Source organism: Aedes aegypti, chromosome 1 (genome assembly GCF_002204515.2).
Source record: "Aedes aegypti strain LVP_AGWG chromosome 1, AaegL5.0 Primary Assembly, whole genome shotgun sequence".
Taxonomy (NCBI): Eukaryota; Metazoa; Arthropoda; class Insecta; order Diptera; family Culicidae; genus Aedes; species Aedes aegypti.
In genome coordinates this window covers 152382460-152397532 of record NC_035107.1, presented here as the reverse complement: position 1 = coordinate 152397532, position 15073 = coordinate 152382460, and the positions used below count along the sequence as shown (strand labels likewise).

The following is a 15073-nucleotide window of genomic DNA, read 5'->3' as shown; positions in this document are numbered from 1 at the left end:
GAGCAGGAGACTTGTCAAACACTTTTTCACACAAGCTGAAAACGGCTCACACAAAAATGTTACCGCCCACGAAAATTTTACTTCTTCTGAAGTAGCATATTTTCTGAATACTTGAGTGTCGGTTGCAATTTTCATGCTTTGCATAAAGAATGCTCTACTCATTACATTGGTTTTCCACACATTCAGTCAATTTTACATTCGTTACCCAAACCTGTGAAAATTCAACACATAAAACCTGTGACTCACTTTTAGCGTGGGATTCAACATTGGCAGTGCTGCGTAATAGATTTGGCACAGTTGCTAGCTGATTTATTTTGAATATGATCAGATTTCGTCTCTTTATAATTTCTGGAGCTCGATTTGAAAAGGTCGTAAGTAACAAAAGTAAATAAATTCTGCTAATTTCTCCATTAGGTAGATTGTACTTAGTTTAATATGCGGTTAAAATATCATTTTGATATGATATTTCTTTAAAAACAAAATAAAAGTTAACACTTCGACGTAATGAACAAAAACTAGGAACAGTGCAAATTTGTTCATTCGCCCTATTGCGCATAAGGTCGAAAGTAACAAAAACGCCTAATTCCGATAAAACGTGTATTCGACCTTTTGTCATCAAAGGTCCCATGAGCAACAGCTGTCAAAATAAATGAAAAAGCTGATACGACGCACCTGTAGTATTGATTTTGCCTCGTTAAACAGTTTTTTTTACAATGAGTGGAATAAATTCAATGCCAGGTAAGTTTCTCAAAATTAAAACATTATTTTAGTGTAATAATGTTCCTTTTACAGAAGCTGCGACTTTTCGAAACCAAATCGTTTGGTTTGATGAAAGGAATTTACGGAAGAACATTCCTATGGAAAGACCCCAACTAAAGACCCGCCAGATCACAGCTTAGTAGTCTCTTCACTTGATGGTTCCAGTTGAGAAACAGCATCGGGATCGATTCCATCGATGGGAATGAGCACCCATTCGCCATCCAACCTTCAAGCGAATCCAGTAACACTGATTCCATGACAAAAGCGGTCCGCACCGGCTGGGCAACTGGAAACATCAATGGATCAGTCTCCCCAATCAATCCCTTCATCTTCCCTGACACGTCTTCGTCCGTTAATTCACCAGCTTCGTATAAGCTGACTTCATCAGACGGTAGCCTAGGCCTTGAAATTGAGTCCTTAAAAACGAGTTATGAAGAGTTGAATGGTGTACTAACAGGGCTGGTAGCAAGTCACTTTTTAGTGACTTGGTCACTTTTTTCAACCTGGTCACTTAAAAGTCACTATTTCCAACAAAAAGTCACTAAAGTCACTTTTTTCAGACAAATGGTCACTAAAGTCACTATTTTCGTGATCTGATGAAAATTACATTTAAGGCTGGTTAAGCTTTTCAAACTCCATCAACAAGAAATAAACATTAGACAAATATAGTGTGATTGGGAAATGAAAGTGTCAAGAAAAATAGACACTCCTGACTAGCTGGAAGAATTCAGGTAAATATTTCGTAGACTTTTTTCATGAAAATGTAACCATGTTTCCGAGAAAATTATGTAGAAGATTCTGGCAAACTTCACCAAACTTAGGACAACTTCACCGGTGGACAAAATCACAGGTCGGTCCAAATTTTTGGACCAAAGTAAAAGAAGGAGCTTGCACCGGAGTTTCAAATGAAGTTCTAATTTTATTTTTATCAGTTTTCTGGTCTATTTTATGGAACAGGCTAACTATCTGGTCCATTTTTGGTTGGATTTGGACCAAGATTTGAGCTGTTCCAAATATGGTTTGACATATGTTTGTTTACAAGTTCGGATTTTTGTCTCTGAAATAGCTTTGTAGTCTAGGAAGTGAGGGTGCAAAAGTTGAGTGTTTTAAGAAGGAAAGCGAACATCAGGCTATTTCTCAGGGGAATCCTTTAGAAATTCGTTCAGGAATTCCACCAATGATTTCTACGAGAATACATCTAAAAATTCCTCAAAGAAGTCCTTCTTGTTCCGATAGGTCTAACAAAATTTCCACCTACTCCATGGATTCCTACCAGCAGTTCCCCCTTGGATTTCCTACGGGACTTCTTTCAGAAATTCATTCGGGGTTTTCCTCCACGAATCCCTTCGGGTATTTCCATCAGAATTTTTTTCGTAGATTTTGTCCAAAACTTTTCTGGAGATTTCCTTCAGAAAATCCTTCAAGGATTTTCGCCAGAAAATCCTTTGGAAATTCCTCGGGGGATTTTCTGCAGAAATTCCTGCGAGGGTTTGCTCCAGGAATTTCGTCCAGGAATTTCTCTGGGGATTTCATTATGAAAATCCTCCAGGCGTTTCCTCTAAAAATTGCTTCGTGGATTTTTTCAGAGAATTTATCCGGAGATATCCTCCAGGAGTTTCTCTAGGGATATGTACCAGGAATATCCCCGGAGCTTCCTTCAGGAATTCTTCCGGAGATTTTCTCCAGGAATTCCTCAAGGAATTTCATCCAGGGATTGCTCAGGGGATTTTAAGGATTCCTCTGCGAACTCCTCCAGAGATTTGCTCCAGGAATTCCTCCAAGAGCTTTAACCAGGGATTGCCTCTAAGAATTTGTTTCTAAGAAATCCTTCGGGAATTTTCTCCAGAAGTTTCTCAGAGGCCTTCCAATAGCAATACCTCCGGGAATTTCGTCCAAGAATTCTTCTACAAATTGCTTTAGGAATTTATTCAGAGAATTTATCCGTAGATTTCCTCCAGCAATTTCTTTGGGGATTTGCATCACGATTTTTTCCGGGGATTTCGTCCAGGAATTCCTCTGGAGATTTCCTCCAGAAGAAACAAAATTTAAACTGAATTTCCGACCAAAACATTTTTATACACTTAAGCGAAAACCAGAACAAATTCTCGACAGACCTACTGAATAAATTACTAGTGAACCTTCTTTTGTAATCTGCAACTATATAAGGAATCTTCAATCTGCTTTCTGAAAGATCCTCATCAAACTCCTCTGGAAGATTAGCCAGAGACGGTTTGGAAAATAACCAAAAAAAAAAGAGTTTGTCAAAAACTCGTCCAGAACTTCAAATATGAGTAATAATTTACCTAGAAATCGTTTTAGAAATTTCAATCGATAAAATATTCATTTTTTCCATTCATTACCCTTGCTATCGTTTTTACTTGGCTTTGGTCAACTATTTTTGAACAAAAACACGTTTTTATATTGCACATTAAAATTGTCGAGTTCTAGGCTATTCCAGCCTGTTCGTCGTGCACATGTAAACTTCAAAACTTTACAAACGTTTCTGTAATAAATGTTTGAACATTGTTAGACAATAATGATTCGTTGAAAGTCAGTGGCAATTCCCTAAAGTCAAATACACCTGTTCATGAATTTCAGCAACACATATGCGGTTTAAATCGTTTACTGTTTGTTCATAATCTAAGTACCGAATTACGGATTAAAGTTGATTTGACCGCTTCTAATCTGATTAATGGTTTGCATGAGGCACCGCTTAAATTAGCGGGGGTGCACGGTATGAAAAATTTGTCATTTTCAGGGTCGTAGAACAGATAAAACCAGTAACCTCACGAGTTTTACGATATGATTGTTTCCAGAAATTCATTTATTGGAACGTTCAGTTGAAATGTAGATATTAGTGTAATAAGTGTTTATCTAGAAGAGAGGGTTTAATTTCAAATAAATTCTGTCACAAATTTTACCTTAGTTTTTATTTTCTGCTTGTTTTGAATTTTTGATCCGTACAGGATTTTTTTTTTCACATTGTTCTGAAATTCATCCTTTTTTTTAGAAAGAAGTTAAATCTGAGATGCACCATCTTTTCGAGCAATAAAGTCTTATCCTGGGCAGATAAATGTTAAGAAACATTTCCAATAATTACTGCTGTTCTCTACATTCTAAATTTACCCAATATGTGCATTCGTAAATATCGTATAGAACGTATTTTCGTTTCTGGTCTATCTTTTGACTAAACCTTTTATTTTTTGAAGTTACTTTTAGGTCACTTTTTTGGTCACTATTTGGTCACTATTTTGATCATTTTGGTCACTAAAGTCACTATTATTTTGCCCTCTGACTGCTACCAGCCCTGTACTAAACTAAACAGATCGAAGATTTATTATTAAAAACTTTTTTTTTAATATCCAAACTTATTTTTAGAGAGCCGTTAGTCTCTTCTATTTTCTTATTTTATATTCCGAAAGCTTGCAGTATTTTTGTACAGTCAAACCTCTATGAGTCGATATTGAAAATACAATCGACTCAGTGATATTCTAAGGAAAGCTGTTTGAAGGAACCATCATAGTAACCATAATTTTTTTGGTTCCACGAGTCGGTATCGAGTTATGGAACATCAACTCATGGAGGTTTGACCCTTCGGTCTCATCGTGTATTGTAAATTTTGCACCCTATCGGACGTGACGATTTGTAATCGTCGCCGGTGAAACCGTCGCTTAAATCATCGCCAGCCAAGCAACCGCTGTGAATTTGACGTTTCACAAGTCTTACCAACACAAAGCCAAATCATCTCCTTTGATTGGTTTGCTGGCGACGATTTTTTCAGTCTGTTCGAAATTGGCGGCGCGTTTTGTTCCGAATGAAACAGACAATATGAGGGGTTCATTTTTCTTTCGGTTTCTAATCCAGCGGCTATCAACGATGCATAACTTTTGATGTCCCCCAAAAGATCCTCCCTCGATGGTTCCACAACTACTTCAGAGAGTTGGTGCACCAACTGGCAGACTTCGATGTATGGCATGCGAATTCGACATGATAGCGTTCTAGAAGACAAACGTTTAACATGGCAAAAGCGTTGTGCTAACTGCAAATCAATCCGAGAAATTCACTATCATTGAGATGAGAATACAACGGTGGCTGGTGGGTCGTATGTACTTCACTGACCATCAACCAGTCCGATCGTATTTTGACGTATGGACATTTTCAGATGTCAAACGTCTGAACGTGCCCGTTCGATGTGCAGCGGTGACTAGCGTTAGGTCGTATCGATTAGGTCGAATGAACCTCAAACAATCTCACATAGACGGAAAACTTTTTTATGCTCGTAAATAAAAAAAAATGAGTGTATTTTTCTCATTTGGTTAAATGGTTTAATGGAAGGGATTTCGTGTTGTGTCTTGATACGTATTTTAGGTAATTTTTAGCTTTTTATTTTAAATAGGAATTGAATTTCGTTTGAAAAACTTCATGGTGAGTTATCTCAGATAGTCAAAAATGTCACATTCGACCTTTTCAAATCGAGCTCTAGATTTAGACTCTTTAGTATGCACCTGAAACGTAAAGCGCTCAAGTAAAATTTCTCCTTCTTACCGAAGTAATTTTGACAGCTGATCCAATATGAGCGAAATGTCACTTTTACTTGCGGAATAATTGAGCGGCACATTTTTCCGTACGGAAAAGTGACAGCTCCATTTGATTTGTACAGCAGGCGTTACCGATGTTATGAAATCAGCTCTACTTCTCAGCAGCGTACAGCTCAAGTAATTTCGGTAGCGGAATCATTCCTTGACCGTTTCTTGTCCTATCCTTTTGCACAGTACTTATGATCAGCGTACCGGCCATAAATACGGAATCACTAAAATAAGTATTAGCTGTGTTCAACGAGCTGCTCGAACTTGGTTGCAACCACTTGCGAGTCAGCTTTTGGTGTTCATTGAGCCACTCCAACCTACTTCGAGTCGCTCGGGTTTGTGTTCATTGAGCCGAGTCCAACCAACTCCGAGTCGCTCGAAACAGGTTGGAAGCTAGAGTCCGAGCTAGTTCAACCAGCTCGCAGTAGCTCGTGTTTTTGACGTTTAAAAACGTAAACATAAAAAAAGCAAAATTCCGAAGCGATACGGATTGTTAAGTGCGCGAATTTTTTTTTTCACGTGGAATTCCGGTAAATTAGTAAAAAGAGTAAAAAGAGCGTTCATTGAGAAAGCAGCTTGGAGTTGCTCGAAGTAGCTTTGACAGTTATTTGTTGACAAAAAATACGAGCTTGTACAACCAACCCCGAGCAAGTTCGATCAAAGTCATTGAACACAGCTATTGCAACACTCAGCTGAATATTGAATCACCCTGAAAAGTTTAGCATTACTTCAAAACAGGTAAATTCACATTGCTATATCTCGAGATCCTAACGACTTGCAAAGAAGCGATCTTCAGCAAAGTTGTTCAGGGGATCAAGGACATCCGGAAGGCAAATAGTTTAGTTCGCGATTTTGTCACTAGGTGGCGGTAGAAAGCATGTAAAATTTAGCATTTCAAACTAGTTCTATCTTTTAATCCACAAGAGAAAGAAAGTTCGGGTCTTCGGCAAAGTTGTTCAGAAGGTCATGGACATCCGGAAGACAAGAAGTTTGGTTCGCGATTTTGCCGCTAGGTGGCGGTAGTGAGTATGTAAAATTGAGCATTTTAAACTAGTTCTAGCTTGTGATTCACAAGAGATAGAAAGTTCGGGTCTTCGGCAAAGTTGTTCAGAAGGTCATGGACATCCGGAAGACAAACGGTTTGGTTCGAGAATTTGCCGCTAAGTGGCGCTAGTGAGCATGCAAAATTAAGTATTTCAAACTAGTTCTATCTTTCAATCCACAAGAGAAAGAAAGTTCAAGTCTTCCAGTTCAATCCAGATTTAATCGAAATTTTGCGTCTTCAGCAAAGTTGTTCAGAAAGTCAAGGATATGAAGTGAATCTCACCTGAAACACTTGAATATGAATTGAATCGGACATGAGTCACTGGGATATGAAGCTAATCAAATCTGAAACACTTGAATATAAAGTGAATAAGACCTGAATGCCTCAAATTTACTTCAAAAATCAAACATCAATTACTTGGATATTGAACTAATCAAACTTGAAACACGTACATAAAGTGATTCAAGCATGAATCACTTGAATATGGAGCGAGTCCGACATAAATCACTTGGATATGAAGCGAATCAAACATAAATCACTTTAATAATCCTAAATCTCTTTAATATGAAATAAATCAGACCTGGAATTCTTGTACATAAAGTGGATCAAACTTGAACCATTTGAAAATGAAGAGAATCAAGCATGAATCACATGAAATCATTTGAACATTAATGGTGGTAAGCTCCATCGAGATTAATACCGCAATCTTGTATTATCATCGATTTTGCTAAGCATCGAACGGTATTATCTTCGATTTTAATCCCGGTTTTAACTTTAGTGCGGCGATTTTGGCGCACTAAAGTTAATACGAGATTTTCCAAATAATGGCTGCGTGCATTAATTTGCCTACACGCACACTACTGCATTCGTATAGAAAACGTCAAAAGAGAAAAATCAAAACATTCGTGTTATGGTTTTTCCTTGGCGTAGGAATCAGAAAAGAGAGGAGAAACCCGAGAAACCCAGAAACACACGACACTCGACCGTGGCTCAAAAGGATACAAATTGCTGTCTCCCATTGATCCTTGCCACCGGCTGCCTCCAGCTAGTGTAACATTGGACTGAATCACAACACCGTGAGTACAAACAGTGGACGGTCAGGAATGCCCAGCAATGTTTCCCTGTAATTGATCGCCTTCAGCTGGAGGAAATTTGCTAATCCGGGGCCATGGATACCCTGGACATTAGGATCGAACCGCGCGTATTGTTTCCAATGGTTAAACATGTGCACCGCAGCCGAACGCACCGGACAAGGGTATCGGCTGGGCGCCATACATATTTTTCATTTTCATCTTTATAAATATTTAAGCTAATGAAGTAACAGTGTACGCAACAAGGCACAGAATAATGAATTTTTACAGCACGAGTCGTATTCATTTTGGAAGAACATTAGGTAAAGGCACAGACAAACAGACGTCACACTCTCATCATTGTCCATCGACAACCTTTTTAACGGTCGATTCAAAAATATGGTAGGTGGCCAATCCGCCACCCGCAGCGCTCGCAACGTTTTTGTTCGCGTTTGACGTTTGCACACTACCGCCATCTGTTGGCCCGTCGGCCAAATACAATAATTTCAGCATTGGGCGCACATGTCCTCGTGACTATGATTTTGGTTACGTCTGTTTGTCTGTGGTAAAGGCATGTCAAGTTTGGTAAGTACGACGAATGTAGTAAAAATAGAATTCTGAATATAGTAGTGTACCAAATTTTTATCAAAATTGTGTAAGGGTTGGGGGCAGTATGGACACTCATTGTATTTTGGCATGTGCGGAAAATTTTACACAATATTTAGTTACCAGTTTGATGAGGATTGATGGTTAGAATTTTTTTTTTTTTACTTAAACGTTTATTTAACAGGCTCAAGCGCCACTAGGCATAACGGAGCCGAATTCAATTGATTTTTTTTTACAAATTCATAATTGCTTCTTAATAATCTAAATTAGTTTTGGGGAACCGTAAAACTCGCGGTTTGGCCGAGGTTAAGGATAACAAAAAAATGAAGGAGAGGATAGGGTTAAGGTTTACATGTTGACGTTCAGCGTGGTAGTGAGTATTGTTGTTGCTGCAGGTCAACCGTTGAGTGGACATGACGACAACCTGTAACGGTACAAACAAACGTATTTCGAGGTTACAAGGTGGACAAACGAGACCAAAAAGGGGACTATGTGGACAGCGAGAATGGGAAATCAAACAATGACATCATTTTGCTTCAAAAATTTGTAAATAAGAATCATGTAATCGAAATCCAGCCTACCCAGAACATCTCTAATGTCTTCCTTATCTGGTTTCCCTCGGGCCCTGAGGGATTCACATAAATCGGATCTGGCAATGCCGTATTCGGAACAGTACCACACCACGTGATTGATGTCTCTGTATCCTGCACCACAACCGCAACGGTTACTGTCTGAGAGCCCTATTCGATAGAGGTGCGATCTCAAAGAGTAGTGGTTGGACATCAGCCGACACATTACCTTGATAAAGTCTCGACTCATGTCTAACCCTTTATACCACGGCTTCCTGGACACCCGAGGGAGAATGGAATGCAACCACCTACCCAAATCACCATTGTCCCATTTTTGTTGCCAACTGAGCAGGGTTTGCTGACGAGCAATAGCGAAAAATTCATAGAAGGCGATTTGACGGTCATAAATATCGCCTTCCATAGCGCCCACCTTGGCGAGTGAGTCTGCTTTCTCATTGCCCGGTATCGAACAATGTGAAGGGACCCATACCAAGGTGATGGTGTGATTCGATAAAGCACTCAGTGAAGATCGTATTTCGCGAAGGAAATACGAGGAGTGCTTTACCGGCCTCATTGAACGTATAGCCTCAATGGAGCTGAGGCTATCCGTAAAAATGAAATATCGATCAGAGGGAAGAGAGGCTATTCGCTCTAATGCATAGTGTATAGCCGCTAATTCTGCGACGTATACTGAACAAGGGTTTTGAAGTTTGTGGGCGCACTATGAAATTCGTTGTAAACACCGAATCCAGTGGAATCATTTGTTTTTGACCCATCAGTGTAAAACGTTCTGTCGCTGCTGACATGACCGAACTTGTTTGCAAAAATTAGTGGAATATACTCCGATCGGAGATGATCTGGAATTCCATGGATTTCCTGCTTCATGGACAGATCAAAACCTACAGTAGAACTGGGGAAGTCTGGGAAGCAACTACGATTTGGAGCATTCAATGAAGGGTTAACCTCCAGACTCATGTACCAGTAGTACAGTGTCATAAATTTTGTTTGAGGATTTCGTTCGATTAGCTTTTCAAAATTTCCAATCACCAATGGATTTAACACCTCACATCGGATGAGGAAGCGTAGCGATAATTCCGCGAAACGATCTGATAAAGGCAGTACTCCTGCTAAAACTTCTAAACTCATCGTATGAGTTGAGGACATGCATCCTAGCGCGATCCGAAGACAACGATACTGGATACGCTCCAGCTTCAGGATGTGTGTTTTCGCGGCGGATTGAAAACAAAAGCTACCGTATTCGAGGACCGACAAAATCGTTGTTCGATAAAGCTTTATCAGATCTTCCGGGTGGGCTCCCCACCATGTTCCAGTGAGGGTACGCATGAAGTTGATTCGTTGCTGGCATTTCTGATACAAATATTTGATGTGCTTTCCCCAGGTGCATTTAGAGTCGAACCAGACCCCTAGATACATGTGTGAAATACCCTGAGCAAGCTCCTTACCCATGAGTTGAAGCTCTACCTTTGCAGGATCACGCTTCTTAGAAAAGACAACCAACTCAGTTTTCTCCGGGGAGAATTCGATACCCAGCTTCAAGGCCCAAGTAGACAAATTGTCTAGAGTATCTTGCAGTGGTCTTTGCAAATCATCCGCCCCTGGTCCTGTTACAGAAACAACGGCATCATCCGCAAGCTGTCTTAGCGAGCAATTTTCCACGAGACAATTATCAATGTCTTTGACATAGAAATTGTAAAGAAGGGGACTTAAACATGAGCCCTGGGGGAGACCCATGTAACTTATTTGTGAAGTTGTCGAGGTACCGTGAGAAAAGCTCATACGTTTCTCAGACAACAAATTATACAAGTAGTTATTTAATAATAATGAAAGCCCACAATCATGGAGTTTGTCAGAAAGGACATCTATGCATACTGAATCAAAAGCCCCCTTAATGTCCAAAAATACTGAGCCCATTTGCTCCTTTTGAGCATAGGCTAGTTGGATTTCTGTTGAAAGTAACCCAAGACAGTCGTTCGTTCCTTTGCCTCTGCGGAAACCAAATTGCGTATCTGAGAGAAAGCCGTTCGATTCAACCCATTTGTCAAGCCGATAAAGAATCATCTTCTCTAACAGCTTGAGTAAGCACTGCAGCATCGCGATAGGGCGGTACGAGTTGTAATCCGACGCGGGTTTTCCGGGCTTTTGGATGGCAATTACTCTCACTTGTCTCCAATCATCCGGAACAATGTTGCCTTCAATAAACTGATTGTATAAGTTCAACAAGCGCCTCTTCGCGACGTCTGGGAGGTTTTTGAGCAAGTTGAACTTAATTCTATCCATTCCTGGGGCGGAGTTGTTACATGAAAGGAGAGCAAGTGAGAACTCAAGCATCGAAAAGGGTCTAACAACTTCGTTTCTCTCTGGCAAACAAGCGCGAACCGTCCTGTACACGGGAACGGAGTCAGGACACACTTTCTTAGCGAACTGGAAGATCCACCAAGAAGAGTGTTCTTTATCTTCATTTCCCGACGACGCGTTGCGCATTCTTCTCCCGGCGGACCATAATGCTGTCATCGACGTTTCCCTCGTTTACGAAATTTCGCCAATATCCTCGTTTCTTCGCTTTGACAAGGCTACCAAACTTGCGTTCAAGAGAGGTATAGCGCTCGTAGTTTTCCCGAGAACCGCGTTTCCGGTATTCTTTAAACTCGGCGGATTTTTCCCGATATACTGCGGTGCACTCCTCATCCCACCACGGGGTGGGTGGCCGACGTCGAACTTTCGATCCCGGTATTGGTCGACGCTGTGCTTGAAGAGCACTGTTGACGATTAATTCGGATAGGAACTGATACTCTTCCAACGGAGGAAGTAATTCGACCGACTGCTCGCCATCGATGATCAACTCAGCGTACTTTCCCCAGTCAATATGTTTCGTGAGGTCATACGCTAAGTCGATCTGGCGGGCCTGACACGAATCATTGGTGATAGAAATTTTGATAGGCAGGTGATCACTACCATGGGGATCTTGAATCACTTTCCACGTGCAATCCAATGATAGCGAATTCAAACAGATTGAGAGGTCTAACATGCTTGGTGGAGCTGGAGGTTTTACTCGTGTTGCTTCCCCAGTGTTTAAAATTGTCAAGTTGAAGTCGTCGCACAAGTCGTATATCAAGGACGAACGGTTATCGTCATACATTGACCCCCAGGCTGTACCGTGCGAATTAAAATCGCCAACGACTAACCTTGGAGCTGGCATGGCGCCACAGATGGCTGCAAGGTCCCTGCGAGATACCCTGGCGCTCGGCGGCAGGTACACACTTGCTATGCTAAAGCTTTTGCCTCGTATCGTGACCTGCAATGCGACTACTTCGGTGCCAGTCATCGGAGGGAAGTCAACTCTATAAAAGGAGTGGAGTTTTCTGATCCCCAATAACACCCCTCCATAACCGTCCCCTCGATCCTGGCGGATAATGTTAAAATCGTGGAAAGAAATTTCTTTATCAGAAGTGAGCCATGTTTCACTAAGGGCGAATACGTCACAGCGCGTGCTGTGGACTAAAAATTTAAACGCATCGATATTTTTAAAAAGGCTTCTACAATTCCACTGTAGGATCTCGATCATATCCCCGACCTCGTTGGTTGAATTATCCATCGAGATACATGAACGAATCAAGGATCGGTCATTGTGAAAACAGACGTTTTAGAAGAGGTTTTACGAAAGGAAGAGCCATGTTAATGAGGTTTCTTGTTGCGGGAGAAACTTCCAATATTTTGAAGATGATTTCCACAATCCCAGAAAGTGTTAGTTTGTCGGAAATTTCGACACTTTCCTGTCGAGCCGAAGGAATATTTGCGTGTTGGCTTTCTGGGCGAAAAACTGGGATATCTGGGGTTTTAGATGATCCCGGAAGTGACGGAAAGTCTCCAGGGACAAGTCTGAAACCTGGTGGATTCGCTTTAATAGCATTTCCGCCACTTCTTGACTTTTTCAGGGAGGGTCGGAGTTCCTGCTGTGCGTTTTGAGAAATGTGCTGACGATGTCGCAGCTGTCTAGCAACAGCTCGCTTTCTCTTTGATCCTGTTTGCACAATAGTATACTCTTCATCCTCCTCAGAGTCAGAACCTTGCTCATCGTCAGCTAGGGAGGTGAAGATATTGTTGCTAGCTATCGGTTGGGCTGGCGGAGCAACAGCTGGGGCGATCTTCTTCAGCATTTCTGCGTAAGAACGCTTCGATCGCTGCTGTAGAGATCGAATTTGATGTTTCTCCCTCTCTATATACCTAGGACATGTGGTGAGCTCATGTGGAGCTTGACCACAACATGTACACTTAGGTTCTGTACTGCAGGCACCCTCAACATGTTGCTCACCACATTTAGCGCATCGAGGTTTGTTACAACAGAAAGGTGTGGTATGACCAATCTGTTGGCACTTATCACAGTGCATGACCGTAGGTTTATAGAGGCGAACGGGTAACCGAAGTTTCCCGATCACCAAGTAGTCCGGAAGCGCCGATCCAGAGAATGTCACGCAAAACGAATTTGAGGGCTGTTTTTTGCCATCAGGAGCCACCTGATTCATTTGTCTGACATCAAGGATAGTGACTGGGGGAACAGCACGGTTTTTAAACCCTCCAGCACCAGCTTTGATGTCAGCGCAACTCAAATGCGGTTCGGTGACAACCCCTGCGATCTCAATGTCTCGACTTGGTATGTATACTCTGTACTCCATCGAGAAGAGCTCGTAGGAAGCAATTCTATTTGCCTGTTCACGATTCATAGAAAAATTCATAGAAGGCGATTTGACGGTCATAAATATCGCCTTCCATAGCGCCCACCTTGGCGAGTGAGTCTGCTTTCTCATTGCCCGGTATCGAACAATGTGAAGGGACCCATACCAAGGTGATGGTGTGATTCGATAAAGCACTCAGTGAAGATCGTATTTCGCGAAGGAAATACGAGGAGTGCTTTACCGGCCTCATTGAACGTATAGCCTCAATGGAGCTGAGGCTATCCGTAAAAATGAAATATCGATCATAGGGAAGAGAAGCTATTCGCTCTGATGCATAGTGTATAGCCGCTAATTCTGCGACGTATACTGAACAAGGGTTTTGAAGTTTGTGGGCGGCACTATGAAATTCGTTGTAAACACCGAATCCAGTGGAATCATTTGTTTTTGACCCATCAGTGTAAAACGTTCTGTCGCTGCTGACATGACCGAACTTGTTTGCAAAAATTAGTGGAATATACTCCGATCGGAGATGATCTGGAATTCCATGGATTTCCTGCTTCATGGACAGATCAAAACCTACAGTAGAACTGGGGAAGTCTGGGAAGCAACTACGATTTGGAGCATTCAATGAAGGGTTAACCTCCAGACTCATGTACCAGTAGTACAGTGTCATAAATTTTGTTTGAGGATTTCGTTCGATTAGCTTTTCAAAATTTCCAATCACCAATGGATTTAACACCTCACATCGGATGAGGAAGCGTAGCGATAATTCCGCGAAACGATCTGATAAAGGCAGTACTCCTGCTAAAACTTCTAAACTCATCGTATGAGTTGAGGACATGCATTCTAGCGCGATCCGAAGACAACGATACTGGATACGCTCCAGCTTCAGGATGTGTGTTTTCGCGGCGGATTGAAAACAAAAGCTACCGTATTCGAGGACCGACAAAATCGTTGTTCGATAAAGCTTTATCAGATCTTCCGGGTGGGCTCCCCACCATGTTCCAGTGAGGGTACGCATGAAGTTGATTCGTTGCTGGCATTTCTGATACAAATATTTGATGTGCTTTCCCCAGGTGCATTTAGAGTCGAACCAGACCCCTAGATACATGTGTGAAATACCCTGAGCAAGCTCCTTACCCATGAGTTGAAGCTCTACCTTTGCAGGATCACGCTTCTTAGAAAAGACAACCAACTCAGTTTTCTACGGGGAGAATTCGATACCCAGCTTCAAGGCCCAAGTAGACAAATTGTCTAGAGTATCTTGCAGTGGTCTTTGCAAATCATCCGCCTCTGGTCCTGTTACAGAAACAACGGCATCATCCGCAAGCTGTCTTAGCGAGCACTTTTCCACGAGACAATTATCAATGTCTTTGACATAGAAATTGTAAAGAAGGGGACTTAAACATGAGCCCTGGGGGAGACCCATGTAACTTATTCGTGAAGTTGTCGAGGTACCGTGAGAAAAGCTCATACGTTTCTCAGACAACAAATTATACAAGTAGTTATTTAATAATAATGAAAGCCCACAATCATGGAGTTTGTCAGAAAGGACATCTATGCATACTGAATCAAAAGCCCCCTTAATGTCCAAAAATACTGAGCCCATTTGCTCCTTTTGAGCATAGGCTAGTTGGATTTCTGTTGAAAGTAACCCAAGACAGTCGTTCGTTCCTTTGCCTCTGCGGAAACCAAATTGCGTATCTGAGAGAAAGCCGTTCGATTCAACCCATTTGTCAAGCCGATA

At 41.5% G+C, this 15073-nt stretch overlaps 1 long non-coding RNA gene across 1 annotated transcript; it reads left to right on the top strand.

Annotated features, from left to right (window-relative positions):
• The first annotated feature begins 607 nt into the window (after window positions 1-607).
• LOC110678368 lies at window positions 608-1234 on the top strand. Its single transcript, XR_002501531.1, has 2 exons — window positions 608-738; window positions 793-1234. It is a non-coding gene; the product is annotated as an uncharacterized LOC110678368 (long non-coding RNA).
• The last annotated feature ends 13839 nt before the right edge of the window (window positions 1235-15073 follow it).